This window comes from Coenobita brevimanus, chromosome 57 (genome assembly GCF_032717465.1).
Source record: "Coenobita brevimanus isolate Jiangsu-jjx chromosome 57, ASM3271746v2, whole genome shotgun sequence".
NCBI lineage: Eukaryota > Metazoa > Arthropoda > Malacostraca > Decapoda > Coenobitidae > Coenobita > Coenobita brevimanus.
In genome coordinates, this window is record NC_137010.1 from 7,280,056 (window position 1) to 7,291,049 (window position 10,994).

At 38.3% G+C, this 10,994-nt stretch overlaps 1 protein-coding gene across 1 annotated transcript in view; it reads right to left on the bottom strand.

The window, feature by feature from the left end:
* LOC145402074 (uncharacterized) overlaps positions 1-10,994 on the bottom strand; it is a 71,076-nt gene continuing 60,082 nt past the window's right edge. The window contains exon 16 of the mRNA XM_080274179.1: positions 1-812. The gene's annotated coding sequence lies outside the window, so the exon portion shown is untranslated. The remainder of the gene's footprint in view (positions 813-10,994) is intronic.

Consider the following 10,994-nt stretch of genomic DNA (forward strand, 5'->3'; position numbering starts at 1 on the left):
AACATCATTCAACTTGTAATTCATCATAACTTCACAATCAAAACTGTCTCCATTCTCACTCAGTAAAACTAACATAAGGCGCCATTCATCGCAAATTCACATAAAAATATAGCTGCATTTCACATAATATATCACAAAATCAACACTGTTACAGAGAGGAGTTTCAAAAGGATAGTTTAATTGGACTTGTACCTTTATTCTGTACAGTACAGTAGTTGTCATAGCCTACTAACACTCGTCTTCCAGTTCATGGCAAAATTATTGTAATGTAAAACTCTGTTGTGATTAGAATGCTGTAACAAAAATATTATATTGTACAAAACACACAGAAAGAATGCCTTTAATTAATCTGTATGCAACTTAGAAACTGACTCTTTGATTATTTGAGCAAATTAACAGTGACAGCTTGCGAAGTGCACCATTGCTGTAAAAGTTCAAGATAACAATAAAGCATTAATTGTATTTAATGTACAGGTAATTGCATATACACTACAGTAACTATCTGTTTAAAATCATTATGAGTACAGTCCTAGTACAGCAGTCTGTACAGACGCACAGGTATATTTGAGGTTTCTGAGTAATTATGTAGCATTGCAAAGGGATCAGATAGTGTGTGCTAATTCCTCATTAATCCACTTGGAAATTAGATGAAGTCATTAAACCAGCTTAGGTTTAGTGCTCATGTGGTAGCAACAGAGGCTTGAGGGCATGGCTATTGTTGACATCTGGTGGTTGAACTCTGGAAGTAGGTGTCTGACAGTATTTTTCACAAAGATGGTTTGTTGTTTATGCAGGATTATACGGCTGGGTTGCTTAAAAAGGAAAAAATATAGACTTAGGATGAATTGTGAAAATGATTAACAGTGGTGCACAGCAAGTTAAACAAAAGAAGTGAAGGTCATTACAGTTTTAGTATAAGTACTGTAAAGCACTGTGAAACACTAAGACTACAAGTTACCTATATTCACCTCTGCTTAAATATTCACTGGAAAAAAAAAAAAAATGTACTTGAAGAGGAATAATTGCTAGTCATTGCAATCTATAAAAAAAAAAAAAAAAAAAAAAAATCACTATTTAATTTCCTCCATTTTCCCTCCTGTGTTTATGGTGGAACACTTTAGTAAGGTAACTCTTGAGAGCAGGATACTCTTGATTTTCATTCATTTACCCTTATTCTTTCTCTTTGTCATTCTGTATAAAGGTGAAATTAACTAAATACCGGTTACCCCAGGTTTGTCTAGAGTATTAAATACAACTCATGAAACAAAGTTTTAACCTGCTTTATGGGTGTCTCAGATGAATTAACTTCTCTGCAATGTATTCACCAAGCCTTGATACTGTAGTTACTTGGCCTTTAGTGTATGATATTTGTATTATGAATCACTGATATAATTTGGAATACAAAAACAGCAGAAAATGTTACATAATTCTCCAACGACCTCTCAGCATGGCAAGAAAATGCATATAAAGCTTTTTAAAGATTATCAGTTTTACACCATAATTGTCACAGTTCAATCACTTGTCTGTCAGTGAATCAGGTAATACAGTTTGTGACTTGTTTGACTTAAAAGATAACCATAGGCAGTTTTACAGAATTCCATAACAGTGGAATGTAAATAACGAATGGTAATAGCTAATAGATGTTACTCTCATAGAGGTGCAGGCACCTGAGGTTAGGCTACTGTAGTGTAGTATATGTTAAGGATTACAACTTTACGTGACAATGCCATGTAAAGGTGTATGTGTATTTGTGTCTATTTGTGTTTGCAGTCTTTCCATTGCTAAATGAAATCATCTGTTGTTGTTAAGAGTAAAATACATAACATCATACTGAAAGGTGTCCAGTATTAACCTCTTCAGTCTGATGATGTATTTTGTGTTATATTCTTGCTGCTCCCTGATGCTTTTATGCAGTTAAAGGAAGAACTCTTGTAGTGAAGGGGTTGATGAAGAATAGATCTAACTCCTCCAGTTCAAAACGCCTCTCAAGCCAAATACTGTATTATCATTAGAAAGCAAGAAGAGTAAAACAGAAAATCCTGTACATCATCAGACTGAGGGAATTAATGGAGATTGTATTTTACCCCTTTGCAATGAGAAACCTTCCAAAAACTGATTGAAATAACATTACATCATTCCACTGAAGAAGTTTATGAACAGAAATCATATCTACTCTTACATGATCAAGTCACACATTTCCTCACCCTTCATGTTGCTCCACATACACAAGCTATTTATTATGTGCTGAATTTAGACATACCTATAGTCTTCTATACTTTAATGTTTATTCCACTCTTCTTCTTTGTCATTCATAGTATAAAGTTATTTCTAATTCTCCCATAATCACAAAGTAATTATTATGCCCATACACGATTATTTCAAACTCTCATTATTAATATTTTTTTACAAAAACAAGGTAGAGTATTAATAAAGCTAGTACACCCATACCCCATTGTCTGGTGCATTGATAACCAGTGCTTCGCTAGATCAAACACAAGAAATAGGGGAATATTCCCACAATCCGAACAATTTGAATGTCTGTCACCCGGCTAGGCCGACACCCCACCTGTCCAGTCCAACACCTCGCCTCTCCCTGGGTTTGAAATAAGGCTGTCCCGGTCCTTTCTTTCTCCCTTCATCCCTTGTCTTCTCCTCCCCCCCCCCGTCCCTCCTCCATCCCCCACCACACTCAGCACTGCCAGGCATGTCTCCCCCCTCTCCCCCCTTCCTTCCCCCACCCCTTGTTGTCTCCCTCTCCATCCCCCCACCCCTGCTTGTCTCGTGTGTGTGTGTGTGTGTGTGTGTGTGTGTGAGAGAGAGAGAGAGAGAGGGGAAATGAGTGAGGTGAGTGATAGTGAGTGAGAGAGTGAGTGGTGAGTGAGTGACTGAGAGAGTGAGTGAGAGTGGTGAGTGAATGAGTAAGTGAGAATATGTGAGTGGGTAAGACTAGTCGGGGGAAGGGTAGTAGGGATGTTTGGCTTTCTTGCCTCCTTCCCTGTCCCCCAACCCTCCCCCACCCCAGCTTGTCTCCCTCCCCATCCCCCACCCCCACTTGGCACAATGCCAGCAGCCTGCCTGGCTGTTTAGTTGCCCTGAAGTGGTATTCAACACACATCCCACCATCCTATCCTCCTGCATGTGATGTCTGATATGCCATTTTTTAGCAATAATATTGTTTATGAGGATAATAACATTACCTATGGTGTTTCTGTGTCAGTCTCTCTTGACTGAATAAGATATATGAGAGTTTGGGTTTGGGTCTGGAATGCATCTTTGGCTTTTCTTTCAGTATCTTATGGGAAAATTGCTTTGATATCCGACATACTCACTGACTGAACACTCCCACTGGTACACAACATTGCTGGATATCGGGATATGGGTATACACAGTTACAGTATACAGTATCATTATATTTACTGCATATGCTTACCTTTTCACTTCCTGCTTTTAGATATTATGTCTTATGTATTGGTATTCTCTCTGCTTTCTACAGTGACAGAATATCTCCCTGATGCAACATACCTCGACCACCTTCCCCTTCATTTTCAGCCGTAGTTGTAATGTACTTTAACATACTGTACTTACTCAGATGGATAAATTATACCCACACAGTGACATTGTATTTTAAGTGTAAACATAACTAATCAGTTGTTTATAATCTCACTCAGAGCCATCTCACAGCACATAAAAGATTGCACATCCCTCAGGATGTTTGCATTCTGGACTATACATAAAGCATTATACTGATTAAAGGTCACATACAAAATAATCAGCTAAACCTTGCAACACTTTTTGAGTATGTTTGTTTCAAGTTTTCAGTAGTATTTTTAAACAATATGGTTTTAGTGGAATGATACAAGTACTTTTAGAGGTATTACTGGTCCATCCACTATTCATTCTAAAGAACTGTTAAATATTTTGGGTGTGTTTCTTTGAATCTTTCAGTGGTATTTTTATACGATATGGTTTTAATGCAATGACACTTTTAGAGGTATTATTGGTCCATCCACTATTTATTCTTAAGAACTATGTAAAATTTTCAAACATTCTGTGATAAAGAATATCATGTTCTCTTCCTTGTCCTGTGAAAGCAGAGTCTCAGTAATTCACAGTTCCAGGGCTGCCACATGTCAGACCATTCAACATGAACAAATTCAGCTACTTTACATCATGGGAATCGAGTCTGATTCTGGGTATGAATGGCATTTGAGTACATGTGACACAGTTACTGTACAGATTTATGATACTCTTGAATGAACTACAGATATCATATGTCAACATCATTCTATCTCACCTTGCCATTTTACAAAGACATAGGTAGGATCTGAACATAAGACAGAGAAAACAAGAGGGTAATAGAAGCAATCACTATATCTTCTGCACTTTTGTTTATCTTTACCTAAATGCAAAAAACAGCCATGAGAACAGTCAATAAAATCCTAACTGCCCTTCTTTGTAATACCTGATGTGTCATGGTAAGCTACCCAAACTCCAATTATTTTGGACCCCTGCTCACAGTCTTTGTCTCTGAATGTTGTGGTAATCAGTGAAATTACTGGAAGCACTTTCACATCAAATAAAACGAAGCAACTATGCATCCTTTCCCTTGTTCTGAATTATTTTGTAAGTTTGTGGCGTAGATGTAAATTGCCATATTGATTACTGTGTGAACATGCATAGATGGTAGGTCATGGTGACCATCATCCACTCACATAATGTAGTGTTGCTTACTTCTTCCTTCACCTTTATCATTCCTTTTCTGTGTCTGCCTTCCTCTCTTCCCATTTCTCCCATCTTCCTTGCCACCTTTTATTCTTCTTCTTTCCTCTTCAGGTGGCTTTGCATTGAGTGACAAACTTAATGGATGAGCCTAACAGTTTCCTGCAAGCCAGGAAATCATTAACAGTGTTGGGTGTTAACCCTATATCCAACCATACATGTTCCCTACATGTCAACAAGTGGGTTGGCAGAAGGTTAATGCCCCTCCCCATAAAAAACTTCATAAAAGACAAACAGCCACTCCTTATGGGATTATGGCGTCTGGCTATATATAGATGAACGTGCTTTTATCTTTTGTACCTGTACTGTATGTCACAACTAAAGGGGCAGTTTTGTTCTGCTTGTAATCCTGTGACCAGTATAATATTCAGTACATGACTTATCAATGCACGTAAATTAAACAGTGCCATTATGGGCATTTCCTTTTCTGTCACTTGTTTTTAAACTTTGTTTTTACAGTCACTCCTCACTTAATACTGGTACTCAGTTCCAAGAAAGTGCTACATACCGTTCATTGTTATGGTGATGTGACTCTTCAGTGTTTTTTGTAGTGACATTAGTATTTAAGAACAAATTACTAGAGATTCAGGGTCATGTGTAATGTGGAAGTCTAACTGGTGGGAAGGTTACAGTTAGTTACCGAGGCTTGGGGTTTAGTACCTTGGCACAGTAAAGCTCCACATAAAATGTATCCACGCAGAGGATATTAGATACAACTTTTCCTCTTTGTGCACCAGATTATCACAATAACCTCTTTAAAAAAAAAAATAAATAAAATAAAATAAATTATTGTAATATAGTCCTATAGGTTTTTGCATTAATGATTTCCTGATCCATGGTGTCTACAAAGAGGGCCAAAAAGTATTGCATTAATTCGCTACACATATTTCATAATGTAAAATATAACCAAGAGTAAGAGCAGAGGAAACAGGTTATTAAAGAATGTGCATAAATGCACAGGGTAAAAAGGATAAAGAGTAGGCTAATGTGATTCATGAAAAAATGTGCTAATTAAGTCTGTGGACACTAGAGCTGAAGAGAGCATGCTCAGATGGTACAGTCACAAGGAGAGAATGGGTGTAGATAGGACGATCAAAAAGGTGTACAATACAGTCTCTGAGTACGTATGAGTATGAAAGTGGGAAGTGGCATGGCAGGCCAAGAAGATGGATGATATAGTAAATAAGTGTGAGATAGTAAGGTATGGAGGTTGATGAGGCCAAGAAACCAACAGGGGATTGAGTTGTTTGGAAGTATATTGTATGGAGGAGTGTATAACAGTGAGATAGCACCCATTTTTACCTGGTGATGTGATAGTCATTGGATTAACTCTGTCTGATAGGTAATGTGAAGTGCATAAATGTGGACAACTATGCATGTCAGGTGAGTTGGGAGTTTAGGGATTCTTTAACTGGGTATACCATTGATCAGTCCTCCTCCTATCCAATTTCTTGTTTTCTGGTTCAACCTTATCCATTCCTTGGTGGGATGGCACCAAGTCAACTCTTCTGTCACAGCCATAAAATATGAATCTTTCTTGTAATCAAATGCTGCAACTAGATTTTGTTTTTCCCCCAGAGACTGCTCTGGCAATTTATTAAAACCATCATCTAGGAAGGTAAATAAATTAAAATTGTACCATGTGTGTGTGTGTGTGTGTGTGTGTGTGTGGTGTGTGGTGTGTGTGTGTGTGTGTGTGTGTGTGTGTGTGTGTGTGTGTGTGTGTGTGTGTGTGTGTTGGTACCAAATCTTTTGCAGTCCTTACTATATAAATTTGTCATGTATTTTACTACTGTACTTAATAATTTACAGTTCATGATCATATTGTATCACATTGCCTCATTTACAAAGACTCCAACATGCCTGCATGCATCAGCCTTGGGTCACCTAATAGTGGCTGTGCACACTGCTCAAACCCTGGCAGCCTCCCTATTCAGTCCCTTATCCCTGACTTCACACTCTATGTCCTGATCCTGGGTATTTTTTGGTCTGCCTCTCACAACCCTACCCTCAACGTTCACATCTCTTACCTTCCACACCCAGTTGTCATCTTCCATCCTCTCAACATGCCTAAACCCATCTCAATCTACCCCTCCTCATCACAACACCAATACATTCAAGTTCATCCTTCCTCTCAGCTCTTCCGTCGCAATCCTACCCCCCACCCTCCCAGTCTCACAATCAAGGATGCACTATATATCTATCTAATCACTAATTTCTGTATACAGTACAGTATCTTAGCCTACAAATATCCTCTTCCTTTGCTGTCCAGGTTTCGCTGCCATATAACATTACGCTCCTAGCACATGCTGCGTACAAGGATCCCTTAGCATGGAGGGAGAGCCCTTTCAATGTTCGGAGAGGAGACAACTCCCTGAAGTTCCTCCAACCACTCCTTACCTAAGCCACAGAACTAGCTCCAGCCCCATCTCCAGCACATAACATGTCCTCCTAATAAGAAAACTCCTTTACATACTGTGGAAAAAATTCAAGCCTGCTGTTGTTTAGTGATGACATGATCTAAAATGCAAACAAGTCTTCCATGTTTAAATCATGTGTAAGGGCCTAAACACCAGGAAACCATTTACAATGCTGGGTGGTAACCATATAACCGGATTATGGCGCCTGGTGGCTTAGCGGGTAATCAAGGTGCCCTAGTTGGATTGAGCCTGTGTAGGTTTATATCCAAGGGGTGGTTGGGATTTATTGCTCACATAATGCCACTCAAGGATGATTGAGGCTGGTCACTCTCATCTTAAATGTCAGGACCAACTTGCCTAGCCCCTGGATCCTACACTCCTCATGTGGCAACACAGGATTGTATGATGGATGGATGGATGGATAGATGGTAAGGGCCAAAGCAGCCTGATGATTCTTCTGTCTTGGCTGTCCTTTATGGGTACCTCCCAGGATTAGCAAGGCATTAGTTAGACAGATGATACTGTTTGGATGAATGTAGTCTGAGCTTTAGTAAAACTGTCTGACATCACAAATGGTATAAAGTGCTAAAGCTAACATAACATTCCCAATGTGAATCTTAAGGTACAGGTACTGAAGAGCAAATTTGTTTTGCCTCTATAATGTTTTAATACAGTGATGTAAAGACAGATGAAGGTCCAGTGCATTAGCACAACTTCATGTAGGTACAAGTGAGGAAGAAGTAACACTGTCAGAGAAACAGCAGATGAAAAACTTGTAACACTACATTCCAGAATACTGCAGTGTTATTCTAGTAGCAGAGCATAATGAGTATATTAGGTTTATGAACGTGAGTACTGTTTCTAATGCAGGCATTTACAAACATATACATCTCTATAGTTTTTTTTTTTTTTCCTCCAGAAATACTGTTGATTACACTGGTAGGTATTGATGAAGGTAACCCTTAACATTTAGTGCAATGTTGATTATGCTAGCAAATGTCATAATGCTGATAATGTTCCTAGATGATGGTGCTAACAAAAATATAAGCTATATGTTTATTGATTATTTTTAAGTCACTCAAAAGAGAAATACTGTAACTAGAGGTTTCACATGCCAGTGTTATAGCACAAACAGTCTAGGTACAGATGCAATTGTTTTGTACTGGATTTTAATGTCATCAACTGTTACACTGTTGTTATGACTTAATGTTGAAAAAAAAAAAAAAAAAAAAAAAAGTTTACACACACAAAAAGAATACACTATATACTGTACCACCCTGAATGTTAAAACTTGCAGCAATATTGGTTACAGCATATACTGTATATATACATACATATATATATATATATATATATATATATATATATATATCCATTAATCCATCATCTAATCCTATGTTGCCCCATAAGGAGCGTAGGAGTCCGGGGCTAGGCAAGTTGGTCCTGACATTTAAGATGAGAGTGACCAGCCTTACTCATCCCTAAGTGGCATTACGTGAGCAATAAACCCCAACCACCCGTTGGATATAAACCTTCACTGGCTCAGTTTGATTGGAATGCTGTAATTACCCACTAAACCACCAGGCATCATAATTTGGTTATATGGTTACCACCTAGCATAGCAAATGGTTTCTGGTGTACAAGAAACCATTTGGGTTGTCACTCAGTGTAGAGTCACCCACAAGTAGAAGGAAGAGGAAAGAATGAAGGAGAGAAAGACCGAAGAGGGAGTGTAAAGTCACCCGTAGGCAGAAAGATGAGGAAAGAATGAAGAAAAGAAAGACAGAAGAGGATGGAAGGAATTCAGTTTGTGTATCACAAACTGAATTTTGAACTGACCCAGGGCTATATTTTTAAACCAAGAGTGTGAAGTTATAGGCAGGCCCTAATTTTTTTTACTATTTTTGTTTGACTGGTGTACCCTGTGGCATGGAGCTGAGAATTTCTTATGCTTGGAAGCAGGGGTAATATATGACCATTTTTCTGGGCAAGTTAAATGAGGAATTTTTGGTCAATGCTGGGGTGCATCAAGATTCCATGGTGAGTCAATTGCTCTTAATCCTGGCACTTTAGGTACTGTCAGAAAATAAAGAAATGGGCTACCTTGGGAGTGTTTGTATGCTGATAATAAAATTTTGATTACTGAAAGAGTGCAGGAAGTCAAAGAAAAGTTTGAAATATAGAGGGATGGGATGGAAGCCACAGGACTGAAAGTTAATACTGGTATAATAAAGGTCATGGGTAGGGAGAACAAGAAGGTCATGGAACAAGGTGCATGGCCTTGTGTAATATGTAAAAAGGGAGTTGGGATGAATTCAGTTCTGTGTACTACTTGTAATAAATGGATTCACAAGAGATGTAGTGATGTTGGAAGTAGACTGCAGGACATGAAAATTTTTCACTGTTAAATAATGTATGTAGGGGAAGTCAGGTAGTTCATGATAGAAAGTGTCTGGGGATGACTGCTGTTTCGATACGTGGAGGAGTTCTGTTACCTGGGCAATATGTGGAGTGCAGGTAAAGTAACAGGCACCAGTTCTACTGACAGAAGAAATGGAAGGAATAAGTTTTGTAAGCCATTTGACATTTTTACAAAACATTCATGAGAAGCTTTACACTGTATGGCTTTGGGACTTGGCCACTGAAAGAAGAGGATACAAGTAGAATGGAATGCACTGAAATGAGGATGTTGTTATGGATGATTAGGTTATCACTGAATTACAGAAATGAGAATAGTGTGCTATAAGAGATGTACGGTAAGAAATACAGGTAATGTGACTAGTAAGTTAAGATGGTGGTTTGGATATGATGAGAGAATGGGGGAGGGTAACTGGTTGAGGAGGATCACAGTTAAGAATGTGTAGGAAAAAATGCTTAAGAGGGAGACTATTGAACTTGGTATGAGATTCTGCTTGGAAAGCTTCAGAATAGGGGTCTGAGAAGGGAAACTGATCAAAATCATGTCACATGGAGAGCTGCTACCAAGTGAAAAGAACCATGCTTACTAGCATGGTCTGTGGTCTTTAAACATAGTGTAACTTTATAATGTAACATAATTCCAGTAGCACTTTGCACTTTCCATTCATATTTCTGAACCCTTCTCACCACTTTGAAATAGGAGGGTAACTTGGTTAGGATGTCATTTACTGAATGCCGGTTAGCATAGAAATGATCAGTTTGCATGCCACATTCAGCTGCTAAGTAAAGACTGGAGTTGCTTCACCCTGACCATCTGGTTCACCAATAACTGGTAAAAATTGAGAGCTAGCCTTCACTCATTTAATCTCCATTTATTATATTAGACTTCAGTCGATGTAAATGTAGAACTTAAATGAAGATAGATGTGCAACAGAAGTGTCCCAACCAAAATTAAGGAAATATACACACTGTATACTGAAGACTAAGGACTTGATTCATTGGTGAAGAGTTAGGTTTAATCAAATGAAATATAACAAATAATGAGGGAAACGCCAAGATGAAATGGTAAGCAAGAGTGAGATAAATTATAAGGTGAGGTACAAAATTCATTTAAAAATGATTAAAATATTCCTTTTAACGTGACAGCATTTGGACTGGTTCTATCAGAGGGTATCATATTATGTGAAGCTAACATAATATGGTGAAGTTTTTTACGGCCTATCTAATGGAGCCAGGAGTCCATTCGGATTGAATGATGAGTGAATGGAAGCATGGTCCACTGAACTGGGCAAATTTAGGCTATCTGGACGTTGCTACTCCTCACCCTGCTCTAGGGTGGGAAGGGAGGTCTGAATAATGAATTAATGAATAAATGAA